This window comes from Lissotriton vulgaris, chromosome 11 (genome assembly GCF_964263255.1).
Source record: "Lissotriton vulgaris chromosome 11, aLisVul1.2, whole genome shotgun sequence".
NCBI lineage: Eukaryota > Metazoa > Chordata > Amphibia > Caudata > Salamandridae > Lissotriton > Lissotriton vulgaris.
Window position 1 is genome coordinate 460,154,194 of NC_141699.1, and position 25,027 is coordinate 460,179,220.

Here is a 25,027-nt window from a genome sequence, read left to right on the forward strand (position 1 = left end):
ATTTGGGGTGGGGCTGGGGCTGCCACCATCTGGAACACCCATGTACTTGAGCTGCCAGATAAGTTGGAGGCCTTCTTATGATCACTGTTAGATTCAGGAAGGCCTCCAGCTCCCTACTCTCCGCGACACTTATGGTCTTTGGAGAGTCTAGAAGCGGAACTCTGTTATCGTCCACACATTCATGACATACGTGGCACAACCCTCTTCTCCAATTTTTTCCTCTGCTCTGTGGACAGACGGACAAGAGGGTGCTATCTCATGCATGTGCAGTTCATTATGGCCCGCTATACTTCCCACTCTCAAGCCTCACACAACCAACTCCCCTGGTTCACCCGATTGCCCCCTGTTGTTAAGATTTTGATTGTTTGTTTTCGACAATACACTTTATTGGTCACTATTGTTGAATCATCACAAACTGTTGGTACCTTTACACTGTCTGTAATGTGATACTTTTCCCCTTCCTTCCACAGGTGATGAAATTAATTTGTGGGTCTTACGGACAGTATTTCTTGCAAATGTTTCTCGCTGATGCCTCATATTTACATTTTCTCAGGCTATGATTTTTGCAATTGTGGGAGCTGTTGTAACCGATATGCCTATGACATTATACCAATGCTTTGACATTTGATGAACTGCCATGATGTTAAAATGCCAATAAAGAAATGTTTAAAAAGAAATGCGTATGACTGACATCAAAACATGATGGCCATCCCATCTAGCCAATGTGTGAAGAGAGCCCACCCAAACAAGCCAATTGCTGAAGAAGAAAGAATATAGCCATTTTCTGAGTTATGTGTTGCTGTGTGAAGTATGTGTTATCAGCTTAGGATGACATGGCGTCCTAACAGCTATATCTGCATATAGTCAGACCTAAAAGGCCTCCCTCATTTGGAGAAATTACAGCTGTATGTTTGCTTCAAGGGTTTACGTTAGAGGTAACTATTTGCCAATCTGACTTCTAGTCTTCGAAAAGTCAGCATTCTTTAAGATTTGCATAGATTTAGTAGCTGTTTGGTGTCACTTGTATTAATCACTATTGTAAACAGACTGCACCCTTCCATTAGCAAGAAAACGATTGTTGATGAACGAGGTCAAATGTTTGTGTGCCGTCACTTCTACTGATGTCATCAGGAGGTCAAGGAGGATGAGATATCATATATGTTCTCCATACGACTTCATTGAAATTATGCCAACCTGGTCTTCTCAGTCGACTTGACTTTCCAAGAATTTGAAATCTGGAGAGGTCGGACGAGACCAAAGAATACAAACTGAAAGACTGAGTGCAAGTGAAAAGAAACAATGTTAAAGACTTTAAAGAAAATAAAGATTAAAATCAAATGAATGAAAAATGCTCCAAAGAAACAAATATCGACCTTTTCGTATCAAAATATGCAGAATGTCTGCTAAAGGCTAGTGAAATAAATGCATTCAATTGAAAGGAATAGAAAACAAAATTGAACTAGACCATCATTCAACAAGTGTTAATTTACTTGAAATTTGCATTCTTTTTATCTCCTGAAATCACAAAAAGGTATTAAAAACAGGGGCGTGCACATTTCGGTTTGCTGCTGAACGTTCTGATTTAGTGTAGGCACCTTTAAGAAGCATTAGGAGGCCTATAATAAGGTTTTTCTGTTGTTTTTTATCCTGAATTCCAGCATGCGTGGGAGAAAGAGAAAAGGCGTCTGTGTGCGATAACCCACTTCTTTAATGTCATTCAGCCTTCAGCCGGACCATTCATCATTCCAAAAATCAATATCAGTATCCACCAAAGTCTAAGAAGAAATGCAAAGATTGATTTCAGGGTCCACCACGCAGCAGGTTAATGTAATCTAGCTGTAAAGGCGCAGGAGACCCGGCTGCTGGTTCGACCACTGTGTGAGACAACTGAAGTTCAACAATTGAAGGAACATTTCTATTTCAACCGACAAACAGCTATCCAAAAATATGTGTCATAACTGGGTAGCTGCAAAGCCTGTGCAACAAGCCCAGACCTACTGCTGAGAGTGTTCTCCAAGTCAGCAAATTGATTGAGTAAGTAGCTGAAGGAGGAGAATCATTGAATTGCTGCTATAGCTCAGTGAACTACCTTTGTGTGAAGTAAATATAAAAATCACTTCCTGGTCATTTGTCTCAAAATAGACAGTGAGTCATTTAGATACCAACGGGTAGTCTTAGCTGCTGCACAGTAGGATCGTCTGGCTGTCCCTGGCTTGCACATTGTGGACTATTCTGGCGGCCATTAGAGCCGTCAAGGGTCAGTTATGTTACATATTTCCACCTCTTTCCCGCAAGCTAAGCCTGGACTCTACAGACATTTTATTTTTCTGAGGAACGTTCTGCCACATCTTTCTTCTGCTCACCATCCTTATCTCTCTCTCTCTCCTTCCTCCCCCAGATTTCTGTGTACTGCACAACCCCCTTCCTCTCTCTGTAACTTTTGCCAGAAACAAACGAGGAGATGTGGAAAAATGGCTCAAATACGAGATGATCAGAGAGACTTATCAATACCTTCTATTTGTTAATGTCTTTTGTATAAACAGGACGCTGTTGTAAGAGCTATGTGTCATTAAATGAATAGCTTTTAACATTTCCTTGTGCCTGTCCTTCCTTTGTGATTACAGCCTGAAGATCTTCGTATGCAGAACAACTAGACATATTATTCCCTCTTTCAACAAAAAGCTTTAGCTAGATTACTGTCTAATGAGTTCTGTTGAATATGTGTGCTTTGTTCTCCTTACTCTAAGGATAGAGGTCTTCCAGAGGTAGGTGGTAGCATTTTTGTCGGTAGGGACTGCGTGTACTTTTTGTTTCTTTGTTGCATTGTCTTCTCTGCCTCCTCTAAGTCACACTTCACCATGACGTGAGTTAAATGTTAGGCTCAGCAGGTGATAATAAAATTCAATGCACAAAAAATAATTGCCTTTGTTTTCACTACACCAATCGTGAGGATACATTTTATAAACTAAAAACAAAATAATGGTAAAAGAGACATTATACCAATTTAAAGTAAAAAAGGATAACTGTTAAATGAAAAGGGTTCATAATTTAATGGGGCAGGATAGAATGAAAGGAGCATATTTCAGTAGTTAAATGTAAGTAATTTCTCAAAAATAGTGACTTAGGACATTATTTATGAGGCCTTGCGACACTTTTGCACTTCCGATGCGTCATTTTTTGTGACGCATCGGTGAGGTAAAACATGCATCCTGTTGCACCCTATTTACAAAGTGACGCATCTAAGCAGATGTGTCACTTTGTAAACCCCTGCGCTACATTATACCTATGTCAGGTATAATGTATACACGGTGGGCTTTCCCACGTAAGTAAGCCTCGCGGAAGTGACAGAGTGAAATCTACGAGATTTCACTGCGCCACTTCTAGGTGCAATTGCGTCATTATCTTACGCCTGCCTGACAGCAGGCGTAAGACTGATGCAGGCCCTTTCACATGGGGCTTGCCCTATGTGAAAGGGCCTGCTTCTGAATTCTAGGAGTGAGCCAGGAGTACTCATCTGAAATGCGTTGAAACATGATGGGTTGGCGCTCACTTTTCTTATTAATTAATTCAATATAGTTAATAAACAATAGGCATTTGCTTTTTGGACTGACGGGTAAATTGTACCATTTCTCGCAATGCAATATTTGAATAATGTATGCCTTTTTGCCAGTCACATGACGTGAGCTTTGTCATATCATGCATTACCGCATTCTGAGGAGAGCTAGAATCAACATATTTCATGGATATACTTATCATTAGGAGGAAATCCTTTATTTCTACTGGTTCTAGAGGAATACCCCAGAATAGATTTTAGACATCTGAATATACCTAGGTATGAATTTCCATGAGTAAACCACACTTATTAAAGGATATAATTTTTGTGAATTAGGCCTGATTTGTTTATCTCAATGAACACTGATCTGCTTTCATTGAACTCAAAATATTAACTGGATCAGAAGGAAAAAATTAACTTGGGTCTGAGCAAAACAATTAAAATGATTATCTTAACAAGATTTCCATATTTTTGTACTGGTAGTTTTTTCAAGGCCTTCATTTGGGTAGAGATCAAGGGACATAGGGGCATATTACCAAGGGGCTTATCGCTGCTTTAGCGGGAATCTTTCCTGCTAAAGCGGCGATAATTTTATCGCCCTATTACCTAGCTGTCGCTAACACCAGTTAGCGACAGCTAGTAGGAGATAGCGATCATCTTGGGGCCCACTTTGCATGTCAGCGATAATTATCGCTAAAGACATGCAAAGTTGGCGTGCCAAGATGTTAGCAACTGGAAACAGTCGCTAACATCGCTATCTCCTATTACCTACTTTTGGAAATATTCGCACTAAGCGCGAATATCTCCAAAAGCTAACGCCTGCCCAGAGCAGTTCTTAGCCATGTTATCCAATGGGAGGTGGATGACATGGCTAAGAGCATTAGCTCGGTAATGCATGAATATCGCTGACTTTTCAGCGATATTCATGCATTTCGGCTGATTTTTATCGCTTTTGAGATAAACCTTGATAATAGCAAGGTTTATCTGCTATAAAAATCGGCGGAGCTCGGCGATAATAATATTGCCGCTAAGCCAACATAGCGATAATTATCGCTAGTTGTTGGTAATATGCCCCATAGTTTATTAATTTTAACCATTTCAATTATACAAAAAAGAGGTTTTGGTTTTCCAAATTTAAGAAACCTGGGGGCATATTTACAAGCCCCTATCACACAGGAACATCGTTTTTAGTGACGTTCGTGTGGCATATGAGCATTGCCTTATTGACAACGTAGCTTTGAGCCTCTTAAAGTGACACCTTCTTGCACATATAGAATCCTTCCCCTCAAAGCAGGCACCCTTGCAGTATGGTGCAAGGGTGCCTGAGTTGGCACTAGGCTGCTAAATTTAGCACCAGTGCAGGGAGAAACACAGGGCTGCACCGCATTCTTGCAAATACTGTGCAGCCCTGCATTTCAGAAATGGCGGAGTGTGGTGTTAAGGCAACAAGGCAAACTCTGTGCTCTGACATTTCTTTTGTAAATATGCCCCCTAGAGTTCGGCATTTATTGCTTATTTATAACAGTTATCACTTTGAAACGTTACAACAGTAATACCTGTGTCCTGCTTGAAAGCGATACATTTGATGTTTGTGTCCATTTTCTTGTGTTTATTTTTCCACATACATTGTTACATCAATGAGGTAAAAGCAATAATAATGTCAAGTAAAATAGCATATAAATAGGTCTTTAAGTTTCATAAAATCAAATAAAAGATGTAAAATGTTTTTGGGCCTCAAGGATAAGAAAATGTGATGTAAGTTGCAGAAGAATGTAACTTGTGCCCAATACAAACTTATTGTAGGCCCTCAATAATCAATAAGGGAATTGAAAAGCACGCTACTCACCCATGAGGGTCTCAAGATGCTGGGGGGGTGGTGGGGGTGGGCAGCTCTGCTCAGTTGAAAAGCCAGGTCTTGAGTGTCTTCCTGAAGACGTTCAGAGAGGGGGTGCGTCTGATGTCAGTCGGGAGCTCGTTCCAGGTCTTGGCCGCGATGTAGGAGAAGGCTCATCCACCTGTTCTGGTTCTGCGGACACGCAGGGTTTCGGCGAGGTCGGAGGATCGGAGGTTTTCTTTGGGTACGTGGAAGGAGATTCTCTTGTTGAGGTATTGGGGTCTGGTATTGTGGAGGCATTTGTAGGCGTGGGTGAGTATCTTGAAAGTTACTCTCTTCTCGACGGGGAGCCAATGGAGGTTCCGCAGGTGTTGGGTGATGTGTTTGTGTCGAGGGATGCCAAGGACAAGTCTGGCTGGTTTTTGGAGCAGAGACTTGTTGATCCTGGCGTAGTGGGCGTTTCCGCAGTCTAGTCTGCTCGTTATAAGTGCATGGGTGACGTTCTTTCTTGATTCAGAGGGGATTCATTTGAAGGTCTTTCGGAGAATGTGGAGTGTGTTGAAGCAACTGGAGGTGACGGCGTTGACCTGTTGGGTCTTAGAGAGGGAGGAGTTGAGTAGGAGGTTGAGGTTTCAGGTATGGTCTGTGGGGGTGGGGGGATTGCCGAGGGCAGAGGACCACCAGGTGTTGTCCTGTGTAGAGGGAGGCTCCTTCATTCCTTCATGGTAGTTGAGTCTGGTAGTGATGGGGTCCTTGGTTAGGGACAGTATGAGCTGGGTGTCATCGGCCTAGTATAGTATGTTGAGTCTGTGTTTCTCTTGATGGCGGCGAGGAGGGCCATGTAGATGTTGAAGAGCATGGGGCTGAGTGACAATCCTTTGGGGACTCCCCAGTTGATTTCCATGGGTTCGGAGAGGAAGTGTGGCAGTCTGATTCTTTGTGTTCTGCTGGTAAGGAAGGAGCAGATCCAGTTGAGGGCAGTTCCCTGTATGTCAGCGTTGTGGAGTCTGGCGGTGAGTGTATGGTGGAAGACGGTGTGAAAGGCTGCAGAGAGGTCAAGTAGGATCAGGGCCTAGGTTTATCCTTGGTCGAGGAGGTTGCGAATGTCATCTATGGTGGCAAGTTGGGCGGTCTCTGTGCTGTGGTTGCTGCAGAATCCGGATTGGGAGGTGTGGAGGATGTAGTTTTCTTCAATGGATTTTTTTAGTCTGGTGTTGACAGTCTTTTCAGTGACTTTGGCTGCGAACGAGAGGAGGGAGATGGGTTGGTATTTCTAGAGTTCAGTGGGAACTGCTGATGGCTTCTTGAGCAAGGGTCTTACTTCTGTGCGTTTCGAGTCGTAGGGAAAGATGCCATTTCGAAGGTGGCGTTGATGGTGTGTCGTAGTTCTGGAGCGATTGCAGTGGCAGCTCTGTGAAAGATGTGCGGGGGCAGGGATCCATGGGTGCTCCTGAGTGGATGCCTTTCATAGTTGACTGGTGTCTTTGGTGGTGATAGGGATCCATGAGGAGATGGTGGGCTCCGAGGTTGGGTGTTTGGTCGTTGAAGTTGTCGTAGAGGCCCTTGAGTTTTAGATGGAAGTAGGCCAAGCTTGTTGCAGAGGTCCTGGGATGGGGTGATGTCCGTGGTTTCGCTGAGGGGCTTGGTGAATTTTAGATGACACTGCAGAGTTCCTTGGAGTTGCTGGATTTGGTGAGGATCTTGTTCTGGATGAAGGTCCTTTTGGTGGCTCTGATGCATTGGTGTAAGGATATTTTGTAAAAAGAAAATGCTTTCTCCAGAACTGAGAATAAACTAAATGTTTTTCGTAGATATATTTTTCTGGAGAGCCAAGCGGAAGCATCTTGCATTTGGACACATTTTGTGATGTTCTAATTGGGTTAATGCCTTGGTTGAGTCCATAAAAAAATTCTATTATTTATACTTTCCTGAACATTATGGATGTCATTGGTTTCAGGATGGTTAAACTAAATTAAAAGAAGATATCCTTCTTGTCATAGTGCTGGTAATAACCATGTTAGCAGCTGCAATTACGATGGGTCCAGAAAAAATTAAGGTACTAAGACAAAATCTTTCATTGAGATGGAATTGGACGATGATTAGTATGGTTGAGGTGTGGGATTTCTAAGATGGCTAATTGTTGAGGATGTGAACAACCCAATGCTAGTTGAGTTAATTATTTGCTTGAGTGTCTTAAACTGTGTTCACATTCTCAATGGATATTTGAGAGACTGGCTTAGTTTAATAGACAACGTTTTTCACATCAGGATTTAATTTTATTGGACACATAGAATGTGAATAAAACCACTGGAGGTTCCGCAGGTGTTGGGTGATGTGTTTGTGTCGAGGGATGCCAAGGTCAAGTCTGGCTGCTGCGTTCTGTATGGTCTGGAGTTTTTGGAGCAGAGACTTGTTGATCCTGGCGTAGTGGGCGTTTCCGCAGTCTAGTCTGCTCATTATAAGTGCATGGGTGACGTTCTTTCTTGATTCAGAGGGGATTCATTTGAAGGTCTTTCGGAGAATGTGGAGTGTGTTGAACCAACTGGATGTGACGGCGTTGACCTGTTGGGTCTTAGAGAGGGAGGAGTTGAGTATGATGTTGAGGTTTCAGGTATGGTCTATGGGGGTGGGGGGATTGCCGAGGGCAGTGGACCACCAGGTGTTGTCCTGTGCAGAGGGAGGCTCCTTCATTCCTTCATGGTAGTTGAGTCTGGTAGTGATGGGGTCCTTGGTTAGGGACAGTATGAGCTGGGTGTCATCGGCCTAGTATAGTATGTTGAGTCTGTGTTTCTCACGATGGCGGCGAGGAGGGCCATGTAGATGTTGAAGAGCATGGGGCTGAGTGACAATCCTTTGGGGACTCCACAGTTGATTTCCATGGGTTCGGAGAGGAAGTGTGGCAGTCTGATTCTTTGTGTTCTGCTGGTGAGGAAGGAGCAGATCCAGTTGAGGGCAGTTCCCTGTATGTCGGCATTGTGGAGTCTGGCGGTGAGCGTATGGTGGAAGACAGTGTGGAAGGCTGCAGAGAGGTCAAGTAGGATCAGGGCCTAGGTTTATCCTTGGTCGAGGAGGTTGTGGATGTCATCTATGGTGGCAAGTTGGGCGGTCTCTGTGCTGTGGTTGCTGCAGAATCCGGATTGGGAGGAGTGGAGGATGTAGTTTTCTTCAATGAATTTTGTTAGTCTGGTGTTGACAGTCTTTTCAGTGACTTTGGCTGCGAACGAGAGGAGGGAGATGGGTTGGTATTTCTAGAGTTCAATGGGAACTGCTGATGGCTTCTTGAGCAAGGGTCTTACTTCTGTGCGTTTCGAGTCGTAGGGAAAGATGCCATTTCGAAGGTGGCGTTGATGGTGTGTCGTAGTTCTGGAGCGATTGCAGTGGCGGCTCTGTGAAAGATGTGCGGGGGCAGGGATCCATGGGTGCTCCTGAGTGGATGCCTTTCATAGTTGACTGGTGTCTTTGGTGGTGATAGGGATCCTTGAGGAGATGGTGGGCTCCGAGGTTAGGTGTTTGGTCGTTGAGGTTGTCGCAGAGGCCCTTGAGTTTTAGATGGAAGTAGGCCAAGCTTGTTGCAGAGGTCCTGGGATGGGGTGATGTCCGTGGTTTCGCTGAGGGGCTTGGTGAATTTTGGATGACACTGCAGAGTTCCTTGGAGTTGCTGGATTTGGTGAGGATCTTGTTCTGGATGAAGGTCCTTTTGGTGGCTCTGATGCATTGGTGTAAGGATATTTTGTAAAAAAAATGTTTTCTCCAGAACTGAGAATAAACTAAATGTTTTTCGTAGATATATTTTTCTGGAGAGCCAAGCGGAAGCATCTTGCATTTGGACACATTTTGTGATGTTCTAATTTGGTTGATGCCTTGGTTGAGTCCATAAAAAAAATTCTATTATTTATACTTTCCTGAACATTATGGATGTCATTGGTTTCAGGATGGTTAAACTAAATTAAAAGAAGATATCCTTCTTGTCATAGTGCTGGTAATAACCATGTTAGCAGCTGCAACTACGATGGGTCCAGAAAAAATTAAGGTACTAAGACAAAATCTTTCATTGAGATGGAATTGGACGATGATTAGTATGGTTGAGGTGTGGGATTTCTAAGATGGCTAATTGTTGAGGATGTGAACAACCCAATGCTAGTTGAGTTAATTATTTGCTTGAGTGTCTTAAACCGTGTTCACATTCACAATGGATATTTGAGAGACTGGCTTAGTTTAATAGGCAACGTTTTTCACATCAGGATTTAATTTTATTGGACACATAGCTTGTGAATAAAACCACTGAGAAACATGTGTCTTTAATTTACAGAGTACTATTACAGGGAATAAAGTATATTTTTATACTAGAGATCTGAATTTAGGAAATGCTGACTTTGGAAGAATATCCTACATTACTAAAGAATGGAACAGCTTTTAAATAAAATCTGGGCTAATATCTTGAAATGTTATGCCGCTTAATATGTCTTGCATCTAACAATTGTCCTCTGGGCTAGCCACCTGTCAACTGTATGTCAGTTAGGTGCTTGGTGCTTGGTTCAGCTACCCTTGCCCCTCATGGTTACCTTCCTTTTTCATTTTTATATTATGATGTTTTGGGTAAATTGTTATTATGTGTTGGTCAATTTGCATTGTATTATTTTCTTGTTACAGGAAGAATTTGGTTTCCTATTTACAGTTGTCTTTTTTGTGGATTTTCTTCGCAGAATTTTACTACCTAAATACGTACTAATAAATATACATATATCAATAAATAAAGCCTATAAGGTATTTCATTGAATGTGTCTGGCATTCCGCAAGGTTCTCAAGTTGACTGAGCCAAAGATAAGTGCAAACACCCCAATGTGAAGAGTCATCCCAACCAACAATTAATATTCTGAAATATTAAAGGGCAAAATGGGTGCTCCTGTGGTCCTCAAGAAATTTTCAATTGGCTGCCCTCATTTTATATTGCTTGGAGGCTTTGACAATACAAATATAGAATATAGAATACGTCTCTAACTCAGGTTAGAGACGTATTGGGAATAGTGCAATAAAAAAAATGCGTTAGCGACTTTAAAAAGTCGCTAACGCATTTATCGTGGGCTTGATAATATGCCCCCTTGTTCTACCAAGTGAAAGTGACAAGGATATTTTGCCACTGAGGTGTGGGGAGCTAAAATATACTAGAAAAGATCTAGAGTTTGCTCAAGTGCAGTCCATAAACCTAAAATCTATGACCCAATATGGAAAACAGCAGTGTTATGACAGTCCTGAAAGTGTTCGCATTGGCAGAGTAGTTAGTAAAAATAAGATTACTATTCCAAATTGTCTGTCAAGCTTGCGGTGTTGTGTTGATGTGTGTCTTGCGCTGTAGAGATGTATCTGGGTTAATTGTATGAATACATTAGGCACTTAATGTTGCACAGTTGAAGTTGTTATCAGGCTCGCTGTCCAAGATCCCGAGATAGATAAGAAGTATATAGTTGTTTAACTCATCTGCTAAGGTTTGTGATGTCAGACACACAATTATGATAGTGACCTGCAACCTACTGTTGTGTGTGTACTAATAGTAATCAGTTCTGGTAGATCATATTGTACAGAGCAGAAACAGCATCAGCCAGGATGCTTACCCTCTGGCTGAGATTGTATCTGTGTGTCTGTGTACTAACATTAGAAACATTATTCCCCGTTGTTTCTTGAGTGGTTCAATTTCTTTGTGGAACAAACAGGAATTATTTTGTTAAGTGGGCTTGCTTTACTTTTAGAAAGGGAGTGTGTGTATGTAGAAATTGTAATAGAGAGTGAGCTGCTGCAAGGAGTTGTAGGTGACATTAGAAGGTGACGCGCTGGAGTTGGGCGGTTGGTGTAGGTGGCGTGCTCTTACTGAATGTTGCATTATCAGGTGCCATGCTGAGATTCAGTACAGTAGGAAACTGGTCTTTTGTTGCTTTACCTAAACACACTTTTGCCCCCTTTTTATCTACTAGATGCTGATTTACGACTCTGACAGTGCATTGAGGCCTGCTAACCAGACCTCAGTGCCAGTGCTCCTTCCCTAAAACAAGGTACGGTCTAAATGTGCCAAAATTGCCTAAGGACTTTAGCACATGTGTAAGTCCCTTGTAAATGGTACTCCAGCTACTTGGGGCAGGGGTACTAAAGAGGGTCCCTAAGGGCTGCATCATATCTTATGCCACCCTGAGAGACCCACATAAAAATTCCACACAGACTGCCAGTGCATGCTGCTTGACACGGTGGAAATCATGAGTGAAAACACAACATGACACACTCCTGCGTGTCATGCCAAAGTCATTGCATTTAATATATGTAAGTCACCCCACAACAGACATTTGAGCCCGAAGGTAGGGCGCATTATATTATATGTGAACACATATCTGCATGAGCATATATGCCCCTGTGATGTGTAGTTCTCTTGCTAGATATTACAATTGAGCAGGGAATCTATCTTAAGATATGTACTTGGCACTGCTCAAAACAGTTCCGCAGTTACACAATGGCTTCATTGAAACATATGGCGTTCGGTATCAAACACTTCACATTAATAAACCCCCACTGATTTCAGTTATGGATTTATTAATACATGCACCCAGAGGGTGCCTAGGAGGTATCCCTGAAACCTACCAGCCCTAGAGTGTGCTAGCTGACTGGCTCAGTTAGGCCTGCTGCCACAGATGAGTTCTTTTTTTTTGTTTAAGACATTTTTATTAGTCTTTTGAAAAAGAAAACAATACATAAGTCATATATACTGAGATGAATTACAAATTAACATGGAGCATATAACAGATGTAAATAAGAGAGAAGTAAATGTAGAGAAGGAGAAAGGAAAAGGGAGATACGTGGGGAAGAGAGAAGATAAAAGAGCAGGGGGAAAGAAGAAAGTAAAGGAGAAGAAAGAAAGAGTAGAGTTGAACACGTGGAAATAAGAGCAAAGCAATCAACTAGGAGAGTTGGAAGAAAGGTAGGTAGTAAAGGGGAGCCAAAGAAGATCAGATTCGATTTATAGGGAAATAGAGGAGGATGAAGCGACAGCAATCCTGTGTTCATCACAGAGAAATTCCACCATGTATGTACAGAGAGTTTAGAATTATCCTTCCCACACGATAACATTACTTTAAATGCAAGAGCAATAAACAGGTCCAATAATCTAACAGAAGAAGATACAATATCAATATCAGTTGATAAAGAACCTAGAAAAACATTCAATAGTGATAATGAGGTGGATCAACAAAACATTGGCATGCAAATATTCCAAACAGCATTCCAAAAGGATAAAACAGAGGGACACTCGTATAATTGATGCTTAAGCATGCCTGTTTCTTTAGAACATAACCAACATAGTGGAGAGGAAGTCAGAGAAAACTTGTGAATACTAACAGGAGTAATGATAACTCTATGATATATAAAAAACAAAGATTGAGTAATGCGTGCAGCAATAGATACTTTAAACGAAACAGGTAGGGAAACCGAGAGGTCAGTTTCCAAAGCAGACTCTATGTTAGATTTAGGGCGATCCATAACATTTGATAACAAAATTGTATAAACAAGAGCAGCTTTAGGTTGTTGCGTTGAAAATAAAGGGTAAAGTTGAGTGGTTGGAGTGAAAGAGGGTAAGATGTCAGGAATTGAGAGAGAAGATAAGTGTGATTGAATGGCAGACGTTATAATGGTGTATTCATTAAGATATGATGAAGGCAAATGATATAAATTTTGCAGCACATGATATAATTATCATCAAAAAACTGATGTTCAAACAAAATATCCTTTTCTCTCCAATATTTGAAGTAAAACGATTTGCCTTTGTATTTAAGAAATTTGTTATACCACACAACAGAAGATAAAAAACATTGAAGAGGAGAGAAGTTTGAAGAGAAAACGGTACACAGACATAATATCGAAATTTAAATATCGATATGCAATTATATCGAAGTTTAAATATCGATATAACACAATATCGACACTATTTAATATCGATATCAGTAATATCGAAGTTAAATATATCGATGTGTAGTAATATCGATGTAAATAATTTCGATGTTACTGATATTGATTTTCTAATAATTTATTTGTATATTATAATGTATATAATATGTTTTTAAGTATTTATTTCTGTAATTTAATTAAATTTTGCATTTTAGTTCAGTAGCGGGTTGTGGGTTTATAGGGGAATAGGGTGGGAAGTAATTTAATTATGTTAAAATAAGTATTAATTAGTAGGAATGAATAATTAATTTTAATTAATTGGTAATTAATTTTAATTAATTGGTAATAATTTCTAATTAATAGAATAATTGATAAATAAGTTATGTAGCGGGTTGTGGGTTTATAGGGGAATAGGGTGGGAAGTAATTTAATTATGTTAAAATAAGTATTAATTAGTAGGAATGAATAATTAATTTTAATTAATTGGTAATTAATTTTAATGAATTGCTAATAATTTTTAATTAATAGATTAATTGATAAATAAGTTATGTAGCGGGTTGTGGGTTTATAGGGGAATAGGGTGGGAAGTAAGTTAATTATGTTAAAATAAGTATTAATTAGTAGGAATGAATAATTAAATTTAATTAATTGCTAATAATTTATAATTAATAGATTAATTGATAAATATGTTATGTAGCGGGTTGTGGGTTTATAGGGGAATAGGGTGGGAAGTAATTTAATTATGTTAAATTAAGTATTAATTAGTAGGAGTTAATAAATATTTTTAATTAATTGGTCATTAATTTTAATTAATTGATTATTCGATAAATATTGATTACTTGATAAATATGTTCTGTAGTGGGTTGTGAGTTTATAGGGGAATAGGGTGGGAAGTAATTTAATTATGTTAAATAAGTATTAATTTGTAGGAATTATTAAAAAAGAATTATTAATTGGTAAATATTTTTAATTAATTGGTAATTATTTATGTAATAGTTTAATTTTTGATTAATAAATGTTACTTTTTATTTATAAGTATGTTATTTTAACTCTTACGCTATCCAACACTTTCCCTACTGTTGCACTCTCTGGAGTGGGAATAGTAATATTACCCCTACGCTATCCAACACATTCCCTACAGTTGCACTCTCTGGAGTGGGAATAGTAATTTTTACCCCTACGCTATCCAACACTTTCCCTACTGTTGCACTCTCTGGAGTGGGAATAGTAATTTTTACCCCTACACTATCCAACACTTTCCCTACTGTTGCACTCTCTGGAGTGGGAATAGTAATTTTTACCCCTACGCTATCCAACACTTTCCCTACTGTTGCGCTCTCTGGAGTGGGAATAGTAATTTTTGCCCCTACGCTATCCAACACTTTCCCTACTGTTGCACTCTCTGGAGTGGGATTAGTAATTTTTACCCCTACACTATCCAACACTTTCCTTACTGTTGCACTCTCTGGAGTTGGAATAGTAATTTTTACCCCTACGCTATCCAACACTTTCTCTACTGTTGCACTCTCTGGAGTGGGAATAGTAATTTTTACCCCTACGCTATCCAACACTTTCCCTACTGTTGCACTCTTTGGAGTGGGAATAGTAATTTTTACCCCTACGCTATCCACCACTTTCCCTACTGTTGCACTCTCTGGAGTGGGAATAGTAATTTTTACCCCTACGCTATCCAACACTTTCCCTACTGTTGCACTCTCTGGAGTGGGAATAGTAATTTTTACCCCTACGCTATCCAACACTTTCCCTACTGTTGCACTCTCTGGAGTGGGAATAGAAATTTTTACCCCTACGCTATCCAACACTTTCCCTACTGTTGCACTCTCTGGAGTTGGAATAGTAATTATTACCCCTACGCTATCCAACACTTTCCATACTGTTGCACTCTCTGGAGTGGGAATAGTAATTTTAACCCCTACGCTATCCAACACTTTCCCTACTGTTGCGCTCTCTGGGGTTGGAATATTAATTTGTACTCATACGCTATCTATGTTTATAATTTTATTATTATTACTTTTATGTTGTTATTAATAGTTATTTATAAAAGCAAATTATGTTTATAAAATGATTTATATATATGTAATGTATGTATTTTTTTAGTACTTTTATGTTGTTATTAATTGTAATTTATATTACTATTGTATGTATATACATTTATATTTATATTATTATATTTTTATATATTTATAAGTTAAATAAAATAATTAATTTACAGTTATTATTAATGAAAAATATACTATGTATTATAAATGTATTAATAATTCTTTTTTTTACATTAATTGTTAATATTTTATAATATATTATAATTTTTTAACATGTTTATTACATTCAAGATTATTATTTTGTTAATATAATATTTTTATTTAATTAAAATATAACGATATTTTACAAAAAACCATATTATTTACATTCGATATTTCATTTCCGATATTTTGGTACTTACCTTTTTAAAGATAGCATCCCGATATTTTGTCCCTCGATATTTGTGTTGCGATATTTTTGTATATCGATATTCTGTCTGTCGATAATTAGTCAGACATTCGAGAAAACGTTGTGAAGCAGTGTTTGGGAGTATTTTAAAATAGGGTATTTGGCCAAAAAAGAACATATTGACGTAAAAACAATATGTTGAAAAGAGCAATCTTTTAAGAGAGAGCATTCTAGAACAACCCATCTAGGCACAGGATTGTCTAAAAAATCATAGGCTAATGAAAAAGATTGTTTAATCAGTAAGTCAGAGTGGTACGTTTTGAAGTTGGGGAAACGAACGCCACCTTCATTTTTAGGACGAATCTGTTTGTGTAAGGCAATGCGAGGGTGTTTATCATTCCACAAGAATTTGGTACAAATAGAGTTTATGCGGGAAAAATATGAATTAGGGATTTTAAAAGGGAGCATAGATACAGTATAAAGAACATGAGGAGTAACCATCATTTTAATCGTGTCTAATCTACCCCACCAGGATAGAAATAAGGGAGACCAAAGTTGGAGGAGGGATTGCACTTTCTTCAAAAGGGAGTCAAAAGTAAATTTAGGTGTATCAACTAGGGTTGACGAGAACCATATACCAAGGTATTTAATTTTGGAAGGACACCATGCAAACTCGGTATTACTAAACATATATTGATAACATACCAAATTTAGGGGTAAAACGTCCGTTTTGGATAAATTGAGTTTATAGCCCAAGATAGAGGAGTACAACCGCACTTCATCCAAAAAATTTGGAAGGGAAGTAGTAGGATCAGCCATATATACCAGTACATCATCCGCATAAGCAGACAATTTAGTTTCAGTAGATGAGCGTTTGAAGCCAGCAATCCTGGGGTTGGAGCGAATTCGTTCTAAAAAAGGTTCAAGTCATAGAATAAATAATAAAGGGGAAAGAGGGCATCCTTGTCGTGTACCTCTAGATAAAGAAAAGAACATGGAAAATTGATTATTAACAAATATACTGGCCCGGGGAGAAGAATAAAGGAGTTTAACCAAGGAGATAAAAGAAGGACCAAATCCAAAACATTGGAGGGTGCGAAACATATACTGCCAATTAATGTGGTCAACGTCTTTTTCAGCATCTAAGGACAAAGCTGCCAGCGGGACTTTGAGATTTTTACTATTTATTTATTTATTTATTTTTATTGTTTTCTATAGCGCGAACATGACCCTGCATAGGGTATCAGAGCGCTTTACAGTAGAATATAAAACATCATTTTTACATATTACTAGCCATTGGTGAATGAGATATAAGCAATTTCGTAGTGGCAGCACCATTAAAAGTTCACATAAAGATAACCCATCCGAAAGTTCACAGATAGATTTCCATAGAGTCTTTAGAACTTAACTGAGATAAAAACTAGTATAACATTCCAAACTTAGTACCATGGCTGCTTGTGTGAAAATTCTGCCAGCCCTTTATAATGAAATACTTGAAGTACAGTTGTAAGGATTAAGGGAGAAATTTCCTCATATAAAAAGATTTTGCTTCCTTTTTAAATTTTGCGATGGTTGGAATTCTTCTCAAGTATGGGAGGAGGGCGTTCCAAATTCTCGGTGCAGCCCCTGAGAATTCTCGGTCATACGTTCTTTTCTTACAGAAGCGCGCCGGTTTCAGTAGTAGATCCGCATTGCTCCTAGAGGAACGTGACCCTCCCGATAGCGTGAGTTTCTTGGCGAGGTATACTGGAGATTTGTTATGTATTGCTTTGTGGGTGATGCATGCTAGCTTGAACTGGATACCTGCTTCAAACGGTAGCCCGTTGAGGGCTTTCAAGTGTGGAGAGATATGCTCAAATTTTCTGGATCCCGCTATGAGTCTTGTGGCTGCATTAAGACATGCTTTCAATGGTGCTGTTGAGATTTTTGGCAGCCCAGCTAGGGTTGTGCAACTGTATTCAATCCTTGAGATGACCAGTGCCTGAACTGCTGTTTTGAGGTCTGCTTTGTTTAGGAAAGGTTTTAGTTTTTGTAAGTAGCTTAAGTGGAACCTGGCGTTTTTTGCCATTGTGTTGATATGTACAGACATATTAAGGTTTTGGTCCAGAGTTATACCCAGAGATTTAGTTGATTCCACGATCTTTGGAGTGCACTTTAGTGCAGTGATGAGGTTGGACCATTCAGCAATCAATGTTTTGCTTTTTTTTTGGAGTGATCAGGAGGAATTCACTTTTTTGAGGATTTAGTTTTAGGTGGTTCCTGGTAAGCCATAGAAGTGTTCTTGTTAGAGCAAGATTCATTTTCTTTAAGTCATCCGTCGACGCCACCTTAATGTACAGCTGAGTGTCATCAGCATACATATGATAAGCAATGTTGGCTTTTTGGAGTATTTCCGTAAGGGGTTCTACGTATAGATTGAAGAGTGATGGAGATAGCGTGGATCCTTGAGGCACTCCTATAGTATTGTCAGTTGCGTTTGAGAGGGTTTGGTTGACCATTACTTTTTGCGATCTATTCTCCAGAAAGGAGCTGAACCAGGATAGCACTGTACCCTCCAATCCCATCCTGTTTTTCAGTCGATCAAGAATATAGGCATGGTTCACCGTGTCAAAAGCTGACGACAGGTCCAATAAGATTAGGAGGCATGTTTCATTCTGGTTCAGGGCCAGTAAAGCGTCATCTACTAGGTGCAGAGTGTCAGTTTCTGTACTGTGATCTGGGCGGAACCCGGATTGGCAGTCATTTAGGAGCTTGAAATCCGAGATGTTAGGGTCAGTTGCTGTTGGACACATTTTTCCAGAATTTTAGCCAACATTGGAATATTGGTTACCGGTCTAAAGTTGTTCGGATCTAGGGGGTTCTCAGTCGTTTTTTTTTAGGAGTGGGATGACTTGTCCTGTTTTTAAGCATGCCGGTATTTGACCTTGAGATAATGAGGCATTGATGATCCTAGACCAAGCTGGGATAAGTAGGTGATTTATTGAGGATCAGCATTTCGCCGGAAGGGGATCGTTGTAATGATTGTTAGGTTTCGATGTCGCCATGATCTTTGATATGTCTAATTTGCTGACCTGTGTAAAATCTGACCATCTGGCATTGTTTTTAGGATCTGCAGCATTTAGATCATCTGTCACCTTATCTCCCCGGTCCTTCTCCACTTCAATGTCTTCCGCCGCTTTTTTGAGTTCCCTCTCCAATGAGTTGGCTCATTGGAGAGGGAATGTGCAATAATATTAGAAAACATGCAAGCATTGTCTGCAGCAAGTCTACCTTTCACAACCCCCACTTGGTCTGTTTTAATTAGAAGGGGAATAACAGAATCAAGACGCGAAGCCAGAATTTTAGCAAAAATGTTGCAGTCATAATTAATTAATGATATAGGGTGGTAATTTTTACATTGAGAGTGATCTTTGTCGGGTTTAGGAATTATGATAATTAATCCATCCAAAAAGGACCCAGAAGCCTTAGCATCTGCGATAAAGGAGTTAAAAAGTTGTAGGAGTTTTGGTGCAAAAAAGGCATGAAAAGCAGAATAAAATTCTACAGGAAGTCCGCCAGGACCTGGTGCTTTCGATTTTTTAAGGGAAATAATGGCCTGAATAACTTCCTGAAGAGTAATGTCTTTCTCCAGCTGAGCTAATTCATCCGGAAGGGATGGGGGTGAGGGGAGGCCGCCAAAAAAAGATGCTTAGTTTTCATCAGAGGGGTGTGTGTCATCACTGTATAAGGATTGGTAGTAATTATGAAACACTTCTGCAATGCCTTCATCAGACGAGACTAGTTTATTGATAGAGTCATTAAAGATAGGGCCCACATTTTTGCGTTCAGATTTGATTTTTAAATAATTTGCCCCAACATTTTCCCTGCCTTATTTTGACCACAATGGAATTTGGATTTGATTTTTAGAAGGGTGTTACATGCTTCATTAGTGATAATTTTATTAAGGTCCGTTTTTTCTAGGATTAAGTCCTGAAGGGCAGGGGTGGATTTAGAGGTAAAATAAGAATGTTCAAGTCGTTTAATTTTCTGGAGTTGGGCTTCATAATTCCTTCTATTGATTTTCTTTTTCTTAGAGACATAAGATATAGTAAAGGCCCAGAAGGCAGCCTTAAAAGCATCCCAGGTATTAGGGATAGAGGTGTCTGATGGGTTATTAAAAGTAAAAAATTCAGTAATAAATCCTTCAGTTTCTTTCAGGAAAACATTATCAGACAAGAGAAATGAATTACATTTCCAATGACTAAATTTAGAAGACATGAGGGAGAGGTCAAGGGTAGTATAAACAGGAGCATGGTCAGATATAAATATGGAACCAATTACAGTCTTTTGCATAGATGGAAGTAGAGATTTACTAACCATAATATAATCAATCCTTGAGCGGGTGTGATGTACATTCGAAAAAAAAGTATATTCTAGCAAATCAGGATTACACATTTTCCATGAATCATATAATGGACGAGCGGCAATGGCAGATTGAAAACTCTTATGGTATTTATCAGGTTGAAATTTACTGGAGGAGGGTCTATCTGAGAAAGGGTCTAACCATTGGTTAAAATCACCAGCAATCACATGTATGTACAGTCAGAAATGGAAGAAATAAGGATTTTAACATCTTTCCAAAATTTGGGATCAGGTCTTAACGGGCCGTAAATCTTTAGCAAGACCAATGTCTTATTCTGGATAACAACCTTAGCCATTGCCCAACGTCCTTCACCATCATTCTGAGAGGAAATAATTTGAACATTTAAAGCTTTATGGAACAAAATAGCAACCCCCTCTTTTTTATTAACAGCAGGAGAAAACACAACTTGGCCCACCCATTGTCTTTTCAACTTAATAGACTCAACATCTGAACAATGCGTTTCTTGGAGAAAAACAACTTGTGAATTAAGTTTAGATAAATGGGACAGTACCTTTTGACGCTTGACAGGGTGACCGAGACCTCGAACGTTCCACGAGACAAAATTACACACGGTGATAGGAAGGAAGGATGGGCGACAGATGGAGTAGACACACTTCAAGGAGATAACTACAAAAAGGGATACAGCAAACAAATAGATTACGTGAGGAGAAAACTCCCAACACACTCATAGTATTGAAGTATGCTGCGCCTAGAGTCAGAAAGGATAACAACATGAAGTACAAATAGAGAAGAAGAGACTGTTCAGGGAGAGAATAACACAGGAGCAAGCAGAACAAGCAAGGAAGCCAGATAGAGAAAGAGCAAGAAATAGAAAAGGAAAATAGGATACAGATGAAGAGAAAAAAAAAAGAGTAGACAGATCAAGGCATAAGAGCCTGGTCTGAGGAGAGAAGAACAACCAAGACAGCAGGAGCGAAGATACGCCAAAGAGGGGACAGATCCCCACGAGCAGCCAAAGAAAGGACATATATAAAAAAAAAAGACGGAAAAGCAGAACCTCAAGAATAGATTCTTGACGAGAAGAAAAATTCAAAAGAAGTCAAAGTGAAGACAAGAAAAGCTGCAATGAAGGGCAAGAGGAAGAGAAACACTAAATATTAGTATCCATGTTGGAAGAGGAGACACTCTGTAAATACGTGTGAAGATTTTGTGGATCATCAAATGAGCAGGTACGACCATTATGCGTGATCTTGCAAAAACAGGGATGAAGGATACCATATTGAATGTTCATCTGTCTCATTAGGGGACGAAGATTCAAAAATTCCTTGCGCCGGGCATTCGTGGCGGTCGAAAGATCCTAAGAGATCAAGATATTGTGTCCAGACCATAGGAGACGTCGTTTAAGCCTAGCAGCCTTCAAGACAGTCATTAACTCTGTGAACTCAAGAAACAACATAATAATGCCACCAGGCTTGGTAGCGTTGGAGTTAATAAGGGCTAGGCGGTGGGCTCTCTGTACGTTGAGGGGGTGAGACGAAGGTTGAAGATCCAAAAGTTCATGTAGGAATTTCCGTAGGAAAGACACCATGTCCAGACCCTCCACATTTTCCGGAATTCCATAAATGCGTAGATTGTTCCTACGATTACGGTGTGTAGTTTCAGTTTGTGGATCTCCTGTTCCAACAACGAGATTTTAGCAGAGGCATCCTGGATATCACTCACGCGTTGCTCCAAATTCAGAACCTTGCCCTCCATAACGGGACGGGACCAAGCTGGAACACGCCGCAATCAAAAGGCGCACCGGGAACCTGAGAATTAAAACCGTTGTTCTCCCCCGATACATCACAGGAGCATCAGCCACAAAAAACTGAATGACTCGAACCTACACTTCATATTAGTGGTCCCGCTCCACGGAGGCTGGTGAATCTAAGAACTCCTTCCCATCTGACATTTAGAGAGTCTATGGTCCTGACGAGAACTCAATATTAAAATAAATTCGAAACGCTTAGACCTTCCTATATAACGTCGCTACATTGAAACCATAAGAAAATTGAACAACCTCCCGATTACAGTGATTTATGTCGTCAAATGCGATTCTATGGTTTCTCGAATTGTATATAAACTGTATAAAAAACATAGCTGTTTGTTATTTAGATCGCTTTTGGATGAATGTGTATTGAGTGTGTATGGTATAGTTATTTAGTGAGAATATGAGGATGAATGGGGTAAGAAGAGAGACTTGTTTGAGTAAAATGTCTATTTTCTGTGATGTGTCTTGAAATGTTTTGTTGAAATATTTAAATGTCAAAAAACCAAATGAAAACATAAAATTGAAATAAAATGCAAAATCAGAAAGATTGATTCTAATAATCAAACTCCTCTCACATAGTGTTTTTTTCGTATGTGTAGAATGAAATAACATTCCTAGAACTTAGATGAGCAGCATTGGCATCTTTTTTTGTGATATAACTATAAGCAGGGATTGGCCTTGCTGCTTGGGAGCCCATACACAGTGGTGATTAGCACCTCCATAACAACCCAGCGCTCTTCAATTTGTTTGAGTTTTTCGTTAGTAGCAGACATGAACGGTTGGAGACCACGAACCTCCTCCAAAATGGAGTCTAGAACAGGATTTGAGGAAGATAGAATGGGAGAAGGTGGGTATTTTTAGGTCTCTTAGGTTTGGCTCCAGTATGGGACGTTTTTGGATTATTTGAGTCATGAGCCATGTTGTTAGCGTGGGAGTGCGCCAAAAAGCAATGTAATAATAGGTATTATGAGGTGCACACTACACAAAACTACGAAGACTTATACAGCTGGCGTAACCTTCACAAGCTCAGAAAAAGTATGTATCAGGAAATGTGTGTGCGCAGTCCCAAAACGTAGGGCAGTGGAAGATGGGACGATGCACGAAAAGTACTTGGGTAGACGTCGAAACTTTAACTGAGGAGGAGCAGAAACCATCAAAAGGACCGCATTCATGAACCGGCGTAATCAATAGCAAAAGATTATAGTAGACTTCACTCTCTGTATCATATTCATAGAAATAGGAGGAAAAGAACAAGCCTTCTCTTCAGACCATGCACACCTAAAATGGCGACCGTATTTCCTCTCATAGGCTACGAGAAGGAGGCATAGAACTAAGCAACATCATGCAGCCTACGGAAAACATCGCGGTTTAAGCCACAATGTGAATGACACAGCAATGCGATCAATATGAGTTGAAGATGAGGCATTTAGAGCTGAGCGGTAAAGCGCAAAATAGGGGATAGCTAAGACGCGGGCTCGGCGGCACAAAATGTCGGCCGCCCGCATCTACACGAGAAAAAAATTACCGCTGTCTGTAAAAGCTGCTATGCGGCAGGAAAGCATGTTTCAGCGGTCTCCCCTTGTTCCAGGCACCTTCCGCCGTCACTGCAGTGCAGAAATCCATTTGAAGAGGCGTTGGAAGAGGCTCTCACGGCATCCGCAGGTCCAGTCCTCCACGGAGCTCATGGAGAAGTCGTCCTCGCTCCTCGGTGTGCAAGCCACGCCCCCACCACAGATGAGTTCTGACCCCCTCGGAGGTGGGAGTCCCACTCCCAGAGGACATAAACAATGCCTGCTGTAGGGACCGGCTTTATTACATCCTCTCCCAGGAAAGGCCGGTAAATTAGCATTCCAAGACACCGGATAAAAAAAATCCTACCTGGTGGAAATGATTGATTATAGCAAAAAAGTCATCCTTGAGAGTGTGCAAAAAGTCACCTCACCCAATGCACACAGAAATGGGAAACAAACCATTAGTATAAGTCTTCTCAGGACAAAGAATTTCACATTTTTATTGTTTTTTAATCCAGTGGTTTATAAATATCACATTACAATATTGAAATTCTTAAGAACAATAATACAAGACAATCGACAATGCAAAATGCTAATAAATAAAGAAACACAAAATAATTTGAAGGACATATCCCAGATTGCAAAGAATTTACAATACAAAAAACAGCTTCGCCCAATCACGCATCTCATATAGACCCACGTTTATTCAAACCAAATATACGGAACATACCCAATCTTCAATCATTTAGACAAAGGAAACATTCCTCAGTAAAAGCTATACCAGATCCTTATCAGTAGACCAGGATGGAAGAAACTCATTGGTCTTATATCTTTAGATAGAAGAGTAACTCAGTATCTTTCATAGATAATAGCTATGAGATGGCCCAAAATTCTTGCATTCAATGGGGATCAATTTCAATAATAGTCCTGGTCTGACTGACCTCGATGTAAGCAACGATGAGCGTTTCGGTACAGACCACACAAAGAGGTCAACTTTATTCAGGGCGACAGACGAACTTGTTAATACCAGGTCCGAGGGGGGCATCCCTGGGACAGGTCACCAGGAGAGTCCTACAGAAAACAACACAAACATAAATACTTTAGCGGATAATATAATGGGCTATATTAACAATCTATGTGACACAAATAAATAACGTACTGGAACAGAGTACTTTTCACCAATGCTAGTGGAGGAAGTTGAAGAAAAAAATCCAAAGACTAAGGTCATGCAAGCTCTCTCTCGTATCTATGGTAATGATAGAGGGAATAGCTGCAACCTAGAAAACAAATGTCAAGCCCATCACAATACGTGGTAATAACACTAGAGTAGTGCAAACACGAAGAGAATACATATGTCTTAAAAATAGTCAGTAGACATATTCTTTGTCTCTAGACTTATCACCCATCACCATGCAAACAGACATCTAGGACTGTGCATCTACTCAATAAAAAGTGACTTGCTGTCCATACTTACAAGGAGATATTCAATCCCTATAGAATATACAAAGCACACTGGTAAGAGTGACAAATAACAGCGCTATCGGGTAAATAGCGCTGTGGGAAACCTTTAAATAAAAAACAAAAACAA